The following is a 22,564-nucleotide window of genomic DNA, read 5'->3' on the forward strand; positions in this document are numbered from 1 at the left end:
TAATGGAACTAAGTGAATTATTGATAAAAAAGATATCAAGGTGATAGATATGGATTAGACAGATGAACTATTGATGCTAAAGGATAAATGGGGTTTCAAGGAGGCATCTAGGCATTAGAGATGCCATTCATAATTATTTTATTTTATTTTCTCAGAGGAAAGACGCATTTAATATGCCAGATTTCTCTAACAGGAATTCATATGAATAAAACAGGAATATTTGAGACCCAACATATCTTCCCACAGCCTATGTAACTATGTGACTCTCCTTTCCCGCATGTGGCAGAAAACATGTTAACTCTGGAGAGGATGACTGGGGAAAAACTTGGAGTTAGCCAAGAGTGGAGATTAAACATCTTCCTGAAGCGAGGGGAATTAAGTAAATGTATACATACCAAAGATACAGAATCCCGTCTCCTTTCTCTGGTCAGCTCACAAATGCTGTGGACCAAGGTCATGGGCCTCCAAGTTTGACTCTGGAGAATCACTCTATAAAAATCTGGTTAGCGTAGGAGAAAACACCTATACATACTGACATTTGGACGTGCTATAATGCAGCTCCCCGCCTTATGCACAGATCGCAACGTCCGCAAGTCAATGATGCACACAGAGATTCTAATCAGCGTTTTGGTTTCTTGTTCTTAAATATAAAGGAAAATTGAGGGATTGTCAGATATTGAGGAAAGCAATTACAGTGAAATTAAATACCCAAACAAATTAGAAAAAAAAAATTGTCCTCAGAGAAAAAATATTGGGATCGGAAGAAGCTGTGCTTATACTTTGAAACACACCCAAACCCCCATGTACACAGATTGTGTTCTAAAAAAAGTTCAAGTGATTCTTTACTAGAGAACTAGGCAGTTTAGGTGCTAAATTTAGTCATGTGGATTATAGACAGACTACAGAAAAATGAAGCTTTATACCTTAGTCTACTTCAGTGGTTTTATTTTTGGTTTTTTGGGGGGTTTTTTTGTTTTTGTTTTTGTTTTTTTTTAGACGAAGTCTCGCTCTGTCAACAGGCTGGAGTGCAGTGGTGCAATATCAGCTCACTGCAACCTCTGCCTCATGGGTTCAAGCAATTCTCTTGCCTCAGTCTCCTGAGTAGCTGGGACTAGAGGCACCCACCACCACGCCCAGCTAATTTTTGTATTTTTAGTGGAGATGGGGTTTCACCATGTTGGCCAGGATTGTCTCCATCTCTTGACCTCATGATCTGCCTGCCTTGGCCTCCCAAAATGCTGGTATTATAGGCTTGAGCCAGTGCGCCAGGCCTACTTCAGTGGTTTTAAGCCAAAATCAAAATTCCCTCGTAGGCTTTTCAGAACACATATTTCTGGGTGCTACTCTAGTTTTTGATTCAATAGGTCTGGGATGAGTCAGAGAATTTGCCTTTCTGAAAAGCTCCTAGGCGATTTTGACCATGAGAGTCCAGGAAGCCACACATTGAGAATCTGTGGTCTAGTTCTGGCATCTCTTTTCATCCAAATATTTCCAGAAAACTATCTTAAGGAAATAATTGGACAAGTGTTTGTGAGGAATTTTTTCAGACAACGAATATTAAGAGAAAAAACACTTTGCAAATATTGTATCTGAATTAAAAATTTATATATATATATAAATTTATATATATATAAAATGGGAAGAATCTAGAAGATTATACACCCAAATATTAGGATCAAATGATATAGATTTGTACTTTTGTTTATTTTTGATTTGGTGGCTTCAAAATGTCGTACATTGAACATGAATTACTTGTGTAACAATTTGAATACATCCTATTTTTAGAAGCTATGGCTCAACTTTTAACCTTATTCTAAACACATTTGGAAATGAAATGTCTACTTAAGTCCACCATATCCACATATCACCAATAAATGAGTGCATGCATATAATCTTATGCATGTATACATATATGTATTCAAACACACTCTCTCATTCATACACATGTTAAAATTAGCTATGAACTTGGATACCAGTTGAAATTTAAAATACGCAGAGGTTGGAAAGAAAGGGAGAAACCTCCAAAAAAGTACTTAGACAGTTCTTTTTGAAGAATTTTACATTGAATTTTAACATCATGATCAGTGCAGACTTCCATTCTAATTGAATGATGCCAGAAGGCTAAATTCTGGATCTTGCCTGCTTTATGCCTCATAATTTTAACTAACCACATGGTTCTCCACCAAGCTTTGTAAAATAATACTCTTTTTTCTTTTTTCCCTCTGTGAAATAGATTTCTACATATAGTGCATATAGCTTCCTATCTTTTTTTTTTAACAAAAGCATCACACGCTCCAAAGCTTTGCTTTTGTTGTTGAAGAGAGAGGAAGAGATATGTTGACTATAAATAAAATTTGACCTAGGGAACTCTGTTTGGCTACCTTTGAGGAAAAGTAAACAATAACAATAAACAAAAGAAAAGTCAGATCCTGCCCTTTGTTTCCTTTCTCCTCTAGGACTAGGGCAGGAATTATTGTACACACCTAATCACATCTTGAGCAGTTAGTCAATATGAGCCAAAGGCAAGAGAGGTAATATATATCAAATGTTTGCAGTGCAACATTATTTCAATGGGTTATTAGTTTTCTATTTCCATGTAAAGTTATGATAATGTTAACTGACAAGAGATATATAGATGAACTTTACAATATTGTAGAATTGCCACAGATTGTCATCTTCAACTTGTGGAACTCAGATACCTAGGAAGGTTCAAAAATTCAAGTGTACTTAAGGTCTTGTCTATAGAATGAATAATGTCTTGTACAGACACACAACCACACACACACACTTTTTTGTCAAATGAGTATAGACATAATTGTGAGAAATAAAATACAAAGTGTTCTAAAAGTGAATTTGTAGTTGCTTTTTCCCATAATGTATTTCCACACTCACTGAATATTTAACATTCAACAATTGATAAGTAATATGCTTGCCATTTTTTAACTTGAAAGGAGTTATTTTCACTCTTTAGCAAGTTAAAATACCATCAGTATAAGTTTTGGACTTTGTTCAGTGAGAGATACAGTAAAGTGACAGGAAAGGATGGACACAGGAATATAGAAAATAAAGAGCATAGAAAAATGGGATGAGATTGCCTGAATTTATATACAGATTTCATCTGCAAGCTATCAGATATTGGGACTGTTACTCTCTGCTCCTCAATTGGCTCCTTTGTAAAATATGTGAAAATAATGTACAGTACCTACCTCTTGGGTTTGTTATGAGAATAAAATGAGTGCTTACATGTAAAAAGCTTAGAGCAAGGTCTAATACCTAATTAAGCAGATTCGATTATTATGTAGCAAATGTTTCCTCTTTCCCTCAAACCATGCAAAGAATGTATATCTGCCCCATTGATGCTGATATTGGCTACGTGACTTGTTTTTGACCAATACAGTGTGGGTGAAAGTAGCAGTGTGCCTGTTCTTAAGGACCACTGCCTATTTCCACTTGACCCTTTTGTACTTCTAGTTCACCCAGGTGAGAAAGAAATGCCATAGAGTATGACTGTCCTTTTTTCCTGGCCCCAGAATGTGTTGCAGAGTTTCCCTAGTCAAATCTGCCTTTTCATGCAAAGTTAATAATAGTCATTAGGCCACTCCACAAATATTTTGTTCATGTTGCTTCTAAGCACATTGCAGGCTTACACTTTTTCTACCTAATATAATTCAGTCATAGCCTGGTAAGCTGCCTTTGGTCAACATAAGCAAAATCAAGATATGTTATTTCCAAGTAGAAGCTTCAAGAATGTAACAGAACACTCTATTACATTCTCTTTTTCTTCTCCCATGGTGACCCACCATTGCTCCATACAGCATCTCTAAATTAATTAGGTCTCAGAGTGAGGATAGCAATGAAACAGATCAGAAACTTCAGATAATGTATAATCAACATATAGCATGAGTTTAAGATAAATGTTTTCATAAGCCATGGAGATTCTGGAGTTGTTTGTTACCCAAGTATAACAGCCTATAATGACTGCTAAAAGAAAATTGGCATAGGAATGATGTCAGCAGATGGTGAAATATAAAATCCCCAGGCACCACTATCTCCACAAAAATACTACTAGAAACTATTCAAAGATGAGATTATCACCACAAATTCACCAGAAATTAGAGGAGAAGTGGAGAAACCTTCTAGGATTTCATAGTCAAGAGAAACTGCGACCAGTAGGAACAATTATTTTAGACTGTGCCAGCCCCTTCCCAAAGCCAGCACAGTATCACTCACTGAGAATTTCCCTAGACACACAGATTTCAAAATGGAAGGAAGAAATTGGAGGTAAACATTCAATCTCCCCACTGGTCTAGGAATCTTCATGGGAAGCCCACTATTGTCCCATTTTATGTGAATGATTGGGTATGTCAGGAGCCCTGAAACACTTGGGGTGAATTGGGAACCAAGAGTGGAGGTGTTGATTGCAGGGAGTAGCACTCAGTTTATGGCAGCTACTCTGCACTCCGATCAGTGGGGATACTTTGCTAAGGAGACTGGCTGGCACCTTAGTACTGCATGGGGGCAGAATCTGTGGGAAGGCCTGAATCCCTGGCTATATTTCCCACAAAGCCCAGTTGTCCATGTCCAGCCTTTCCCACAGCAAGTAACAATGAAAAGGTCAGTGATTCAGTTCCAGTGCTTGCTTGAGTCTATCCCAGATTAGAAAACAATCACAGAGCAGTGATTCATTTCTGGTGCAGTGTTTTATTTTCAGTGCTCAATACAAGTCCTCCCTAGAATGAGAAGCAACAACAGACCAGCAATTAAGTTCTGATATTAGATAGTAAAAGTATAACACCACCTGCAAAGAACACCTGCAAAAGCTGGAAAAGGTGGCAATGTTCTCAAATATGCAGCCATCAATGTAAAGACACAAAGACTGTGAAACCTTGGGGAAATACGACATCACCAAAAGAAAATAACAAGTCTATGGCAATGGTCCCAGAAGATTGAAGACCTATGAAATGCTTGACCAAGAATTCCAAATAATTCTCTTAAAGAAGTTGAGGAATCACAAGAAAATATGAATACTAAATTAAATAAAATTTGGAAAACAATACAGGAACAAAATGAGAAACTTGACAAAAAATAGAAACATTCTTAAAAAACCAAATGGAAATCCAAGAAATAAATAATATAATAACTGAACTGAAAGACTTATTAGAAAGCTTCAACAAGATTTGATCAAACAGAGGAAAGGACCAGCAAGCTTGAAAACAGAACATATGAAATTATCCAATCAGAGGAACAAAAAGAAAAAATAATAATAATTAAAAAGAGTGAAAAAGGCCTGAGAGAATTATGGGACACATCAAGTGAACTAACATTCACATGAAAGAAATTCCTGAGAAAGATGAGAGGGGATAAAAAGGCCTAGAAAGCATATTTAAGAAAATAATGGTTAATTCTTTTTAATTTGAAGAAAGATGACAACATCCAGATATAGGAAGGTCAGAGCTGATCAATCAAATTCAACTCAAATTAAATTTCCCTAAGTCACATAATAATTAAATTATCAAAAATCAAAGGCAAAGAAAGAATTGAAAGCAACAAGAAAATAAAACATATTACAGTCAATGGACCCCTAATATAGCTTTCAGTGGATTTATCAGCAGAAACTCTACAGGTCAGTAGAGAGTGGAATGATATATTCAAAGCAAGGAAAGGAAAAACAATTGGAAGCCAAGGATACCATACCCAGAAAAACTATCCTTCAAACCCAAAGGAGTGATAAAGACTCCCAGACAAACAAAAGCTGAGAGTATTGATCAACGCTGTACCTGTCTCACAAGAAATGCTACAAGTGGTTCTTCAATCCAAAATAAAAGAACATTAGTGTGTAAAAAGAAAGCATCTGACGGTATGAAGCTCACTGGTAAAAGTAAGAATAGGTACAAATTCAGAATACTCTAATGCTGTAATTGTGGTATGTAAATGTGCTTTTATCTTAAGTATGAAGGCTAAAAGACAAAATGCTAAAGACAGTAACTACAATAACTAGTTGAGGGATAGGCAATATAAAAAGTTGTAAATGAAAACATCAAAAAGTCAAACTCTGGTGGGAAAATGGTGTTAATGTGTAGAGTATAATTTTCTTATTTTCATTTTCTTTGCAATCAAAGTTAAGTTGTTATCAATTTAAATAACCTATTATAACAAGAAGGTTTTTTTGTAAGCTTCATGGTAGATACACTAAAAATAACTGCCACAGAATTAAAACATACTGCTAGAGAAAATCATTTAACCACAAAGGAAGACAGGAAGAAAGTAAGACAGTAAGAGAAAAGCAGGAAGAAAGGATCTACAAAACAACCTGAAAACAAAGATGGAGGCATCATACTACCTGACTTCAAATTATACTATAAAGCTATAATACCCAAAACAGCATGTTACTGTCATAAAAGCAGATACATAGACCAATGGAACAGAATAGAGAGCACAGAAATAAATCCATGCATTTATAGCTAATTGATTTTTGTCAAAGATATTAAGAACATATATTTTGGAAAAGACAGTCTCTTCAATAATTGATGCTGGGGAAACTAGATATCCACATGAAGAAAAATGAAACTAGACCCTATCTCTCACCTTATACAAAAAATCAACTCAAAATGAATAACAGACTTAAATCTAAGACCCAAACTATAAAACTACTAGAAGAAAGCAGAGAAGAAACACTTCATGATATTTGCTGAGGCAAGGAATTTTGGGGTAGGATCTCAAAAAAACAGGCAATAAAACAAAATATGGACAAATGAGATTGCATCAAACTAGACAGCTTTTACTCAACAAAGAAAACATCAACAGAGTAAAAAGACAACCCACAGAATGGAAGAAAATATTTCTGAATTATGCATTCAACCTGGGGTTAATATTCAGAATATACAGAAAAATCAATATAATAGTATAAAAACAAAAAAAATTTTGAAAAAATGGGCAAAAAACTTGAATAGACATTTCTGTAAAGAAGACATACAAATGGCCTCTAGGTATACAAAAACTGCTCAACATCACTAATAATCAGGAAAATTCACAATGAGGTAATACTTTACTCCAATTAGAATGGCTATAACAAAAAACACAAAAAAATAACAAATGCTGGAAAATGTGTGGAGAAAGGGGAACTTTTATACACTCTTGGTGGGAATGCAAGTTAGTAAAGCCATTATGGAAAACAATATAGAAATTAGTCAAAAAACTAAAAATAGAACTATCATATGATCCAACAATTCCACTACTACATATATATCCAAAGGAATTTAAATCAGTATATTGAAATGATATCTGTTGTTGCAGGAAGTCAGGGACCCCAAACGGAGGGACCGGCTGAAGCCATGGCAGAAGAACATAAATTGTGAAGATTTCACGGACATTTATTAGTTCCCCAAATTAATACTTTTGTAATTTCTTATGCCTGTCTTTACTGCAATCTCTGAACATAAATTGTGAAGATTTAATGGACATTTATCACTTCCCCCAATCAATACTCTTGTGATTTCCTATGCCTGTCTTTACTTTAATCTCTTAATCCTGTCATTTTCATAAACTGAGGATGAATGTCGCCTCAGGACCCTGTGATGATTGCGTTAACTGCACAAATTGTTTGTAGAGCATGTATGTTTGAACAATATGAAATCTGGGCACCTTGAAAAAAGAACAGGATAACAGCGATGTTCAGGGAACAAGGGAGATAACCTTAAAGTCTGGCTGCTTGTGGGCTGGGCGGAACAGAGCCATATTTCTCTTCTTGCAAAAGCAAATAGGAGAAATATCACTGAAATCTTTTTCTCAGCAAGGAACATCCCTGAGAAAGAGAATGCGTTCCTAAGGGGAGGCCTCTGAAATAGCCACTTTGGGAACATCTGTCTTTTATGATTGTAGACAAGGGATGAAATAAGCCCCAGTCTCCCGTAGTGCTCCTAGGCTTATTAGGAGGAGGAAATTCCCGCCTAATAAATTTTGGTCAGAATGGTTGTCTGCTCTCAAACCCTGTGTCCTGATAAGATGTCATCAATGACAATGGGTGCCTGAAACTTCATTAGCAATTTTAATTTTGTCCCAGTCCTGTGATCTTGCCCTGCCTCCATTTGCCTTGTGATATTTTATTACCTTGTGAAGCATGTGATCTCTGTGACCCACACCCTATTCGTACACTCCCTCCCCTTTTGGAAATCACTAATAAAAACTTGCTGGTTTTGTGGCTTGGGGGACATCAGGGAACCTGCCTACATGTGACGTCTCCCCCGGACACCCAGCTTTAAAATTTCTCTCTTTTGTACTCTTTCCCTTTATTTATCAGACCGGCCGACACTTGGGGAAAATAGAAAATGACCCACATGAAATATCAGGGGTTGAATTTCCCCTGATAATCTGTGCTCTCATGTCTATTGCAGCACCATTAACGTTAGCCAAGTAATAGAATCAACCTAAATGTACAACAGATAAATAGATAAAGAAAACGTGGTGTGTATATATGCACATAGACACACTCACAGTGGAATACTATTCAGCTATAAGCTATAAAAAAGAATAAAATCTTGTCACTTTAGCAACATGGATGAACTTGGGGGTCATAATATGAAGTAAAATAAACCAGGCACAGAAAGATAAATACTGCATGATCTTTTTAGTATGTGGAATCTAAAAAAGTTGATCTCATAGAAGTAGAAAGTAGAATAGTAGCTATCAGATGCTGGGAAGGGGCAGGGGGAGGGAAAAATGGGGAGATATTTGTCAATGGGTACAAAGTCACAATTAGAGAGGAAGAATAAGTTCTGGTGTTCTATTACATACTAAACTTACTATAGCTAATAACAATGTATTGTATATTTCAAGATATCTAGAAAAGAGAATCTTGAAAGTTATCAACACAAATAAACAATAAAAGTTTGAGGTGATGGACATGCTAACTACTTTAATTTGATCATTACACAATGTGTACATGCATTGAAACATCACACTGTACTCCATAAATATGTACAATTATTATGTATCAATTATAAAGAAAAAATAGATACAAACATGGGATTCTGCCATAACGTTTTAAAAATAATACCTTTGTTTATACATAATTCTCAAAACATGAAACTCACTTTTTAAAAGTGCATATTTCAGTGGTTTTTAGCATATTCACAGAGTCATGCAACCACCACCAATATCTAATTTTAGAACAGTTTTATTACTGCAAAAAGAACCTTACACCTTTTAGCAATCACAGCCCATTTCCCCTTTAACTCCTAGCAACCACTAATCTACATTTTGTCTCTATAAGTTTGCCCATTCTGGACATTTATAAATGGAATCATAAAACATGTGGTCTTTTATGACTGGTTTATTTCACTTAGCATAATGTTTTTAAGGTACATCAACGTTGTAGCATACATTAGTATTTCATTCTTTTTTGCCAAATACTATTTAATTGAAAGGATTTGCCAATTTTGTTTATCCATTCATCAGTTGATGTATATTTTGGTTGTTTTTACCTTTTGTTTATTATTAATAACACTGCCATAAACATTTGTGCACAGATTTTACTGTGGATATATATTTTAAATTCATTTAGATATATACCTAGGAGTGGAATTGCTGGGTCGTATGATGGCCCAATGTTTACATTTTTGAGGAACTGCCAAACTATATCCAGAGTTGCCGCATTATTTTTTATTTTTACCATAAACATATGAGTTTCAATTTCTTCACATTCTTGCCAACATTTGTAATGCTATATCTTTTTTATTCTAGTCATCTCAGTGGATAGGGAGTAGTATTACATTTTAGTTTTGAAGTTTTGATTGTATTTCTCGCTACAAATCTTGTATCGTTTTCTTTTTTACTGTATTGTGTTGAGAAGCATGGACCTCTTCCAGCACTAGTCTTAGTCTTAGTCTATTTGGAATGTTATGGCAAAATTCCATAAAGTAGGTGGCTTAAACAATATTATTTCTGACAGTTCTAGAGGCTGTGATGTCCCAGATCAAGATGCTGTCTTATTCCATTTCTTGTGAGGTTTCTCTTCCTGGCTTGTGGATGACTGCCTTCTCACTGTATCCACACATGAAGAGAGAGAGAGCAAGCTTGCCGGTGTCTCTTCTTATAAGGGCGTTAATCCCCTCATGAGGGCTTCTACTTCATGATCTCATTTACCCCTAATTATTTCCCAAAAGCCCCATCTCCAAATGCTATCATGAATACCATGATGGAGTGATGGAAATAGGTGCTTTGCAGATGTCATCAGGTTAAGATGAAGTCCTACTGGTTTGGGGTAAAGCCTAATCCAAAGACTGATATCTTTATAAGAAGATAGAAATTTGGACACAGACACAGAAACACCAGGGAGGATCCTATGTGAAAATGAAAGCAAAGATTTGAGTAATTTGGGCCAAGTAATATCAAGGATTGCCAGCAATAACCAGAAACCAGGAGAGAGACATAGAACAGATTTTCTTTTTGAGCACTCAAGAAGGAACCAACCCTGCCAACACCTTGGCTTTGGACTTCTGGCCTCCAGAACTGTAAAAGAATAAATGTCTGTTGTTTTATGCCACCAGGTCTGAGGTTGTTACAGTAACCCTAGGGAACTAATACAAAAGTTATACTGCCCAATATCCTCTAGCCTGGACTAAAAGAGACTGACTTTTCAAATGTTAAAATGACCCCTAGCCTGCAATCTTTACAAGCAAGAAGAAGGCTAAGAAATGTCTTTGGCACTCCACAGGTCATTTTCCCCACTGCCCTCTTCAAATGCAGCCAAAATGAACAGGAGTAGGAAGGAACTCTTAAAAGGCTACAGCAGTATTAAGAGGGAAATTCATAGCACTAAATGCCCACATCACAGAGCTAGAAAGGTCTCAAATCGACACTCTAACATCACAATACAGAAAGCTAAAGAGGCAAGAGCAAACTAATCCAAAAGCTAGCAGAAGACAAGAAATAACGAAGATCAGAGAAGAATTAAAGGAGATAGAGAAATGAAAACTCCTCCAAAAAATCAATGAATCCAGGAGCTGGCTTTTTGAAAAAATTAACAAAATAGATAGACCACTAGCTAGACTAATAAAGAAGAGAAGAATCAAATAGACACGATAAAAAATGATAAAGGGCATATCACCACTGACCCTACAGAAATACAAACTACCATCAAAGAATACTATAAATACCTCTATACAAATAAACTAGAAAATCTAGAAGAAATTGATAAATTCCTGAACACATATATATACCCTTCCAAGACTAAACCAGGGAGAAGTCAAATCACTGAATAGACCAATAACAAGTTCTGAAATGGAGGCAGCAATTAAAAGCCTACCAACCAAAAAAAGCCCTGGACCAGATGGGTGAATTCTACCAGAAAGAGAAAGAGGAGCTGGACCAGAGAGATGAATTCTACCAGAGATACAAAGAGGAGCTGGTACCATTTCTTCTGAAACTATTCCAAACAATTGAGAAGGAGGGACTCCTCCCCAACTCATTTTATGAAGCCAGCATCATCCCGGTATCAAAACTAGGAAGAGAAACAACAACAACAACAAAAAATCTTCAGGCCAATATCCCCGACGAACACCAATGCGAAAATCCTCAATAAAATACTGGCAAACCGAATCCAGCAGCACATCGAAAAACTTATAAACCACTATCAAGTCAGCTTCATCCCTGGCATGCAAGGCTGTTTCAACATATGCAAATCAATAAATGTAATCCATCACATAAACAGAACCAAAGACAAAAACCACATGATTATCTCAATAGATGCAGAAAAGGCCTTTGATAAAATCGAACATCCCATCATGTTAAAACCTCTCAATAAAATAAGTATTGATGGAACGTACCTCAAAATAATAACAGCTATTTATGACAAACCGACAACCAATATCATACTGAATAGGCAAAAGCACGCCCTTTAAAAACTGGTACAAGATAGGGATGCCCTCTCTCACCATTCCTATTCAACATAGTATTGGAAGTTCTGGCCAGGGCAATCAGGCAAGAGAAGGAAACAAAGGGTATTCAAATAGGAAGAGAGGAAGTCAAATAGTCTCTGTTTGCAGAAAACATGACTTTATATTTAGAAAACCCCATCATCTCAGCCCAAAAACTGTTTGAACTGATAAGCAACTTCAGCAAAGTCTCAGGATACAAAATCAATGTGCAAAAATCACAAGCATTCCTTTATACCAACAATAGGCAAGCAGGGAGCCAAATTGTGAATGAAATCCCATTCACAATTACTACAAAGAGAATAAAATACCTAGGAATACAGCTAACAAGGAATGTGAAGGACTTTTTCAAGGAGAACTACAAAGCACTGATCAAGGAAATAAGAGAGGGCACAAATGAAAAAACTTTCCATCCTCACAGACAGGAAGAATCAATATTGTGAAAATGGCCATACTGCCCAAAGTAATTTATAGATTCAATGTTATTTCCATCGAACTACCATTGACATTCTTCACAGAATGAGAAAAACTATTGTAAATTTCATATGGAACCAAAGAAGACCCCCCCCTATAGCCAAGACAATCCTAAGCATAAAGAACAAAGCTGGAGGCATCACACTACCTGACTTCAAACTATACTGCAAGGCTACAGTAACCAAAACAGCATGGTACTAGTACCAAAACATATATATAGACCAATGGAGCAGAACAGAGACCTCAGAAATAACACCATACATCTACAACCATCAGATCTTCAACAAACCTGACAAAAACAAGCAATAAGGAAAGGATCTCCTATTCAGTAAATGGTGCTGGGAAAACTGGGTAGCCATATGCAGAAAACTGAAACTGGACCCCTTTCTTGGTCTTACACAAAAATTAACTCAAGATGGATTAAAGACTTAAATGTAAAACCCAAAACCATAAAAACCCTCTAGAAGAAAACCTAGATAATAGAATTCAGGACATAGGCATAGGCAAAGACTTCATGACAAAAATGCCAAAAGCAATTACAACAAAAGCCAAAATTGACAAATGGGATCTAACTAAAGAGCTTCCACATAGCAAAAGAAACTATCATCAGAGTGAACAGTCAGCCTACAGAATGAAAGAAAATGTTTGCAACCTACTGATGTGACAAAGGTCTAATATCCAGAATTTACAAGGAACTTAAACAGACTTAAAAGAAGAAAAACAAACAATCCCATCAAAAAGTGGGCAAAGGTCATGAACAGACACTCCCAAAAGAAAACATTTACACAGCCAACAAACATATGAAAAAACCTCAAAATCACTGATCATCAGAGAAATGCAAATCAAAACCACAATGAGATACCATCTCCCACCATTCAGAATGGTGATTATTAAAATATCAGGAAACAATAGATGCTGGCAAGGCTGTGGAGAAATAGGAATGCTTTACACTGTTGGTAGGAATGTGAATTAGTTCAACCATTGTGGAAGACAGTATGGCAATTCCTCAAGGATCTAGAACCAGAAATACCACTTGACCCAGCAATCCCATTACTGGGTATATACCTAAAGGAATATAAATCATTCTACTATAAGGACACATGCACACAATATGTTTATTGCAGCACTATTTCCAATAGCAAAGACATGGAACCAACCCAAATGCTCATCAATGATAGACTGGATGAAGAAAATGTGATACATATACACCATGGAATACAATGCAGCCATAAAAAAGAAATGAGATCGGTCCTTTGCAGGGACATGGATGAAGCTGGAAGCCATCATCCTCAGCAAACTAACACAGGAACAGAAAACCAGACACTGTAGGTTGTCACTCATAAGTGGGAGTTGAGCATTGAGAACACATGGACACAGAGAGGGAAACAGGACATACTAGGGCCTGTTGGGGGGTGGGAGGTAAGGAGACGGAACTTAGAGGATGGGTCAATAGGTGCAGAAAACCACCATGGCACACCTACACCTATGTAAAAAACCTGCATGTTCTGCACATGTATCCCTTTTTTTAGAAGAAATAAAGAAAAATAAATAAAATAAAAAGTAAAATCAATGGCTACTGGGAACAAACTTCCAGGCAGCCACAGCTAGAGAAGAAATCATAGCCTCATTGAGGAATATTGCCCACTCCAGAGTAAGTAAAGTCAGGGCTGGCTTCACGGTTGTGTGATTTGTACAGCTATACACTGCCCCAGGTTCAGAAGGACCCCATACTTGGTTTAATGCTCTGCTAAAATTTTTTGAAAAGGGGGCCTTGCCTTTTTATTTTGCACTGAATTCTGCAGGAGCTGAGTAGAATCCCCTCATAATGTCTGCACAGTGAAATTTCAGAATTTGTTATAAACCAGTGACTACTTAATGGGAGTTTTATAGCTATTGTCCTGTCCCCATTCCTCCACTGAATATTGTCTGTGACAGGAAGATAACTTGTCTTTTTAATTCACTCTTCTCTTGAACAAAAGGAGCTACCTTCAGACCAGATAAGAAGAATGCCAGCCATCACCCAGAGAACCTGGACTTAGAGCTTGCTTCTGAGGTTAACACCCTAGGGAAGGGATAATAGTTCCTGTGGAAGGGATCATGCATTTTCTGTGTACAAAAGAGGGTGGAACAAATATTTGGTGACAAGTAGGATGAGCTTTAGTTGTTGTTTGGCATCCACAATATCTGTTTCTCTGTAGCAGAATTATACTTCCCTACTCTGTGGAACTCAGACACAGGCATGTGACTTGCTTTGTTTAAGGCAATTTGAGCAGTAGTTATGTGTTACACTTTCAACCAGGAACATTAGTATGTATTTCCTCATATTTCTTCGTGAATTTGGCCACTATTTCAGATCATGGCTGCCCCAATAGTCAGATATTAGATCATGGGCTACAGTGATGCAGACCAGAACATCCGGCTCACTCCCAGTGAACAATGGTTCTGGCGAGAAAGCCATTGACTTTTGATGCTACTGACTTTAGGGTTGCTTATTATTACTGCATAATTTTCCTACCTTGCTAGATCAAGAGTAACCATCTGTAAATGTTCAGTCATCCCAAGAATAAAAATTGATACCCTTTGCAGAGACTACACATCAAGCATGGATAGATAACTGCCACACAAATTTCATGGGCACAAACTTGCATGCATGTACATACACACTCATTTGGAATATAAATGAGTGTATTTTGGCTTAGTTATATAATACCCTTCTTAAAACAAGATTTGTTGCATGCTAACATGGTTCATTTGAGATTGTACTATTGTTTGGAATGCTGTAGCTATAACAAAATACTGTAGATTGAGTAGCTTATAAACAACAGAAATTTATTTTTACAGTTTTGGAGCCTGTGATGTCTAAGAAAGAAGGTGCTGGAAGATTTGGTGTCTAATGAAGGCCTGTTTCTCATAGATATAGATAACACTTTCTAGCTGTGTCCTCACATGGTGGAAAGGGCAAGGCAGCTATTTGGGGCCTCTTCTTAAAGGAGGCTAATCTCTCTATGAAGACTCTGCCCTCATGATCTATTCACCTCCCAAAGGCCCCACCTCTATAAGCCATCACCTTGGTGATTAGATTTCAATGTATGAATTTGGGGGGTTTGCAAACATTCAGACAACAGCATAGTAGTTATAGACACTCTAACTGGAGGACTATAAAAACATAATATACTCTCATCTGAATGGAATTATATAATTGTGCTTTAATCCTGCCTGAAATTCTTGGGTAAGATTTTAAAAAGAGAAGTGTTAGAGTCTGTTTACACCTTCCTACTATGAAGCTGTGACAGATTGGAGCTGTGACACACACACATATAGATACACACACATACATATAGATGCACATATGCATAAAGAGAAGAGTTTGACAAAAATAGTTCTTGAAAATTAAAATGAGTAGGTCTAACGTCAAGAATGTTACCACCTTATATTTGGAAACATTACAACAAACGACCCTGGTTATATATACAAAGATGAGACAAATAGCTGCTCTCAACATTAAGCAGCTTATTTACTATATATCGCTCAGATTTTCCAAATGGCAGCTATGGTTATCTTACCATATTCTAACAGCTGTCAAGGATTGGCCCATGATGGTGTAAAATATAAACCATCTGCTCCCAGTGGGAAAACTGATTATTCAGGAAGCCTGGTGCTTTCACATTACTTATAGGCCCACATGGTATTTAGTTGTATAGGAACATGGATAAATGGGGCATTCCTTAGGAAAACAGGTGCCATCCAGAAGGGTTTGAAAGAAGCATAAAATTGATCCAAACTTCACACTTCTGGAGCATAAGGATATGCAATTTTTCTCCCTGCAGGAGTTGGTCCACCAGTGGAAACATGCTGAATGAATTATCCCCTGAGAAAAGCCTCAAGAATGACACAGAAAATTAAGATGCTCTTAATTAAAATGAATGTGTACCAGAATGATAATAATTAAATTTCACCAGTCTGTTTTAAGAGTCAATAATCTAAGTACCGTAGATTTCCTGTAAGGTCTTTTTCAAGTGATTTAATCTTTCTGGCCTTCGGTTTCCTCGTAAGCCTAACTAGATTACAATATCTTTTCTACCAGACTCATTATATTTTTATAAAATGCATAGGACATAATATTAAACATTTTTACAAAGATGAGACATAAAATGTCAAACGCAATTATTATTATGGATCCCGATCAACTGCTCAAACACCTTCACTTACGTGGATTGAATTCGTTCTTGGCAACAAGCACTGAACTGAATTAAATAATTTATAACATTTGTCCCATGAAGATGAAGAACATGGCAGAGATTGCTGGTTTCCTACACACATTCATTTTTCTTTCTTTCTTCAGAATAAAAGGCTGAGAAGCTTAACAGAGAGCAGTAGCTGAGAGACTAAGAAGCCAAACAGATCTTTTGGGAACTTGTAGAGAAGGAAAACAAAATAATTGAGTCCTGTTCTGCCAAAGAGCAGAGATTCTCACAAGTATTGGAGGACTTTACTGGGGATTTCTGACAAGGTATACTTTAAGAGTAATGGTAAACAAGATCGTCCCTTCCAGACACTAAAGCCAGGTTAGAATCAGCACAATACCAGTATGGATTGAGGTGATCTCTCATTACACTTAACGCTCACAAAAAGCTAATGCCCTTCTAGAAGAACATAAACTCATTAAGAGGAAGATAACCTCATTACGAGTCTTAAACTATCCTTAAAAATATTAATGTGTAATGTCCAGGACTTCAATTAAAATAATCAAGTATGTAAAAAGAAAAGTGACTGAAAATAAAGAGAAAAAACATACCATAAAAATAAGCTCACTGAAGCTGTAGATATTGGAGTTATGAAACACTGACTTCAGACTGTTTGTAATAAATATTTCCAATAAATTAGATAAAAGATGGTGAATTGTAGCAAAAACTGTAAACTATAAATAGACCTTCTAGAATGCAAAACATGACTAATACTAAAAACTCAATAGAAAGGCTTTAGAAAATTGATTCAACAAACTAAAAATAAAAGAAAATATTAACATTGAAGCAAAGATAATGATATAATATATGAATACGTACACATATGTGTATATTATATATGTATATATATTATAGCTCCATATTTTATACATATACATACATATATTATGCATATGCATATGTATATGTTATATATGCATATATATTTGTATATTATACATATATGTTGTATCATTATTACATATATGAGTCTCCAGAAGGAAATATAGAAAGATTGTAGCAGAAGTAAAGTAGTAAATTGAGAGACAATACCAAGAATTTTCCCAAATAGATAAAGGACCTGATGCCATAGATTCAAGAAGCACTGCAAAGCTCAAGCAGAATGAATACAAACAAAACCAGCATTGGGAAATGGCTGAAACACCAAAATCAAGAGAAAAAAAATCATAAAACCAGCCAGAAGAAAGGACACATTTCTTTTTAAGGAAATAATAATAATACTCTGACAACACAACTAATGAAAGATATAAATAATAGAATGATATCTTCACAGTGCTGGAAAAACAAACAGCAAAAGCCACACACAAAAAACCCCTGCCAAACTAGGATTCCATAATTACCAAAGCAATATTCTACAATGAAGGAAAAACAGAAACATTTTATTCAACAAAATCTAAGAACATTAATCATTAGCAGTTATTTACTAAAGGAAACATAAATAAGTAGTTTTTAGGCAAAAGAAAAATTATGCAAGGTGGATGCCTAGAAATGAATACAAAATGAAGAAGGAAAGGAGGAATATAGCAGCAATATCTAAATAAATTTTTACATCACGGAAAATTATTAATCATGTTGATATGGTTTAAAATATTGAGAAAATTAAAATTTAATACAACAGTAGAGCAAAAGACAGGGGGTTGGTAAATGGAATTGAAGTATTCTAAGTTTTTACATTATGTGGGAAGAAGTAAACCTGCATACCTTACATTAGACTCTAGTGAGTTAAGAATATTGTAATCTATAGTTCAACTAATAAAAAAAGAACAAACTGAGAAAAGAAAATGGAGTAAAACACATTTACTTACTCTGAAAGTAGTCAAGAAAATTAAGAAGAAAAGGCGTAGAACAGGTGAGAAAGTTGAAAATAAATTAGAAACATAAGGGAATTAGATTGGAAGTATGTCAGAAATTACACTGAAGGTAAATTAAATAATCCAGGAAACAGCTAAGAGTCTCCAACAGGAGTTAAATATATACATGGAAAGCAGATACTGTGTGTGAGTTTTCTATTAATGCGTAACAAATTATCATAAACTTTGCAGCTTAGAATAACACCCATTTAGTAGCTCACGGTCCTATGCCAGAAGCCCGTGCAGACTAGGCAGGATTCTTTGATAGGATCTCAGAAGGCTGAAATCAAGGTATCCATCCAACTTACATTTGTATCTGGGGTTCTGAGAGAAAATTTGCTTCAATGCCTATTAAGATTATTAAGAGTCTGCAACCTCTTGCCACTGAAGAACCGAGGTCTCCATTTCTTACCAGATGTTGCCTCGGATGTCCTCTTAGCTCCCAGAGGATGCTTTTGAATCCTTTGCAGCTCACCTCTTCTAATATCAGAGCTATTGATGAAATATTTATTTTGCTCTTATCTTTCTCATGCTTTGATCCTGACGGCCCCTCTACTACTCACCTGTAAATTTTTTAAAGGGATTATGTGGTTAGATTAGCCCACCTGGAAATCACTCTTTTGATTAACCCAAAGTCAACCGCTAAATAACTCTAATTACATCTGTAAAATACCTTTTGCCATATAGCATAACATAATTATGAGAATGATATCGCTTGATATTTGCATTTTCACATTTATTCAAAGGGAGGAAATTATACAAAGGTGAAAGTCAGGTTATCATCTTAGAGTTTTGTTGACCATATTGCATGTAAGAGAGAATCTTTAAATATGTAACTATATAAAACTTGAAAGTAAAAGAGGAAAAAGTATAGTATGCAGGTCCTAATCAAGATACAAACTGTATATCTATATAAATATCAAACCAAAATGCATAATTAAGAAATATTAATAAAAACAAAGAGACACTTCATAAGGACAAAAGGTTAATCTGCTAAGAATGTATAACAATGCTAAATTTCTGGACACTAAAGATTTAGCCATAAACTAAACAATAGAACTAAGAGGAGAAATCAGTAAATCCACAAAATGGGATATCTTAACAGACTTTTCTCAATAACTAATAGAACAAGTTGGAGGAAATTAAGTACATATACACAAAATTGTAGCGACATTATTAACAGAATTGATCTAATTGATGTATCCAGACTATTGAACCAAATAACTACATAATACATATTTTTTAAGCATATATGAAGCATTGACCAAAACTGACTATATGCTGGGTCTTTTTTTTTTTTCTTTTTGTTTTTTTGAGATGGAGTCTCGCTCTGTCCCCCAGCCTGGAGAGCAGTGGCGCGATCTCGGCTCACTGCAAGCCCCGCCTCCCGGGTTCACGCCATTCTCCTGCCTCAGCCTCCCGAGTAGCTCGGACTACAGGCGCCTGCCGCCACGCTGCCCGGCTAATTTTTTTGTATTTTTAGTAGAGACAGGGTTTCACCTTGTTAGCCAGGATGTTCTCGATTTCCTGACCTCGTGATCCGCCCACCTCGGCCTCCCAAAGTGCTGGGATTACAGGCATAAGCCACCGCGCTAGGCCTATGCTGGGTCTTAAAGCAAGTCTCAACAAATGTCCAAGGACTAAAATAGTAACAAAAGTGATTTTTAACCACAGAATTAAGGTAAAAATTGATGATAAATATATGCCTTCCACACATAAAACTATAACTTATTATCGATAGAAATTAAGAGAACTAAATACATGAAGGTATATAAAATAATCATGGACTAGAAAAACTAATATTATAAAAATATCTAAACATATCTGTAGATATTATATTAATGTAAAAATTACTGTGTTTTTGGTAGAAATTGATGAGTTGATTTTAAAATTTATATGGAAATACAAAGGGGCAGGAATAGGCATGACGACTCTTGAGGAACAAAGTTGGGGGACTTAAGCCAATAGAAGTCAATAAGTTATTTATTCTGATAAAGTTTTTTATTCATAAAGTTATTTATTCTGATAATAAACTCACCTCATTGGCTCTAATTCTATTTTTTTCACTTTAAATATCTGATAGTTTTCTACCTAATGTTTCATTGATTTTATCTGAAAGAAATATTCTATGTCTTTTCAGTCAACTATGCATTATTATAGCTGATCCCACACTGATCCCACATTACTATAGCTGATGTACACACACACACACATTCCAATATGTATATATTTAATTCAATATATATATATTGAATGTCAAGTGCTATGAAGTAAAGTGACAGGGACAGATAAATAAATCAAAATAGCAGAATAGTGAGTCATAAAGTAGATCATTCATAGTATTCATTTATTGTCACTTCATTTGTAAGAAAGGTACTGTAGAACAGTGAAAATAGGACAATCTTTTTATTAAATTGTGCTCCATGTGCTGGATTGGAAAAAAAAAAAAGGAAAAAGGAAAAAAAGCTTGACCCTTGTCTCATACCATACATGTAATTCAATTTCAGGTTGACTGGGATAAAATTGCAGAAGAAAACAATATGTTTCTAGGAAATAAAAGGAAAATATATTTATACATTTTCGATGAACAAATATTTGTTAACAGCATTAACCATTAAGAAAAAGATTAATCAACTAGGATACATTAAAAATTAACAGCCCATTAGGAAACTCAAAAGGCAAAACATCAAATGGAAGAAGATATTTGCAATACACATAGTTGACAAAAGCCTCAAACCAGAATTTATAAAGAACTCCTGTAAGTTAACAAGACCAAGAAAAATAACCCAGTAGAAAAAAATGGGCAAAGAGATTTTTATTAGCAATTTTACAAAAGAAGAAATCCGAAAGACTGTTGGAGTGGAAAAGGGTGCTCAACCTTATTAGTTATTTTGAAAATGCAATACGAAAACAATCATATCACCACCTACTCAAAAGCTACAATTTAAAAATGACGTAATGCCAAGCTTTAGCTAGGTTTTAGGGCAACTGGAGCTTCTCATTACTGCTGATGGGAATGTTTAATGGTACAAGAACTGTGGAAAGCTGTTAATATACACTTAAGTTCAACAAGCACATAACCTACAACCACGCAAACCCACTCCTAAGGATATGCTTAAAAAATGCATATTACACAAATCATTAGACATACATAATAATGGCCACACCAGTACCATCTATAATAGCCAAAAAAAATCAGAAAAAGTATAATTGTCTGTCAGTAGTCTAGTGGACAAATATTGCTTCACTCATGCAATACAACATGGCTATGAAATTTAACAAACCATTGCTACATACAACACAACAGCATCTCACAACATACACAACAAAACCTGTCACATGAATTTCAAACAATGCTGAATGACAGAAGCCTAACACAAAGGAATACAGACTTTATGGTTCCTATATAAACTTCATAAGTAGGCAAAAATAATTGGTGGTATTAGTAGGTTAAGAGTTATATCTGGAGAGGAGTGTAAGTTTAGTGGCAGGAGGGGTGTCTTTAGGGTACTGATAAAACCATATTCTTAAAATCTGGGTGATAGTTAAATATGTGCTCATTTTGTAATAATGCATCTAGCTATATTTATTATTTGTTGCACTGTTTGCATATTATACTTTATTATTAAACATACCAAAGGAATTAAAAATAATGCTTGAGGGGTAATATTATTATATACATATTAGATACTTTTATGAGTATTTTGGTATGGTTTCTGAATGAAGAATTCCTAGCCCCAGAGCATGCTATACTCTAAAACTCAACTGTTTTTGCCATTGTGCTGAATATGAATATAATCTAAAGAGAAAGGAAATATATTTTGTTCAATGCTGCTATTACATATGTAAGCCTCACCCAACTTGGTGAGGTAGGTAGGTAGCTACTGATGAGAAAACTGAGTTGGTAAAAATTTAAACACTTCGCTTAAGATTACATATCTAACATCTGCTAAAGCAGAAGTTCAAAACTGGGTCTGGGTCCAAATCACATTTCTTTCTCCTTGACCAAAATATGCAAGAGATTTTGTCTAAAAAAAAAAAAAAAGAAAGAAAGAAATTGGCATAA

The 22,564-nt window shown here is 35.5% G+C and overlaps 1 long non-coding RNA gene across 2 annotated transcripts in view; it reads right to left on the reverse strand.

The window, feature by feature from the left end:
• Positions 1 to 3,163, reverse strand: part of LOC134728611 (uncharacterized) — a 551,913-nt gene extending 548,750 nt beyond the window's left edge. For both annotated transcript variants that reach the window (XR_010109198.1, XR_010109197.1), the window contains exon 1: positions 396 to 3,163. This is a non-coding gene — a long non-coding RNA (uncharacterized LOC134728611). The remainder of the gene's footprint in view (positions 1 to 395) is intronic.
• Positions 3,164 to 22,564: the final 19,401 nt, after the last annotated feature.

Source organism: Pan paniscus, chromosome 12 (assembly GCF_029289425.2).
Source record: "Pan paniscus chromosome 12, NHGRI_mPanPan1-v2.0_pri, whole genome shotgun sequence".
Lineage (NCBI taxonomy): Eukaryota > Metazoa > Chordata > Mammalia > Primates > Hominidae > Pan > Pan paniscus.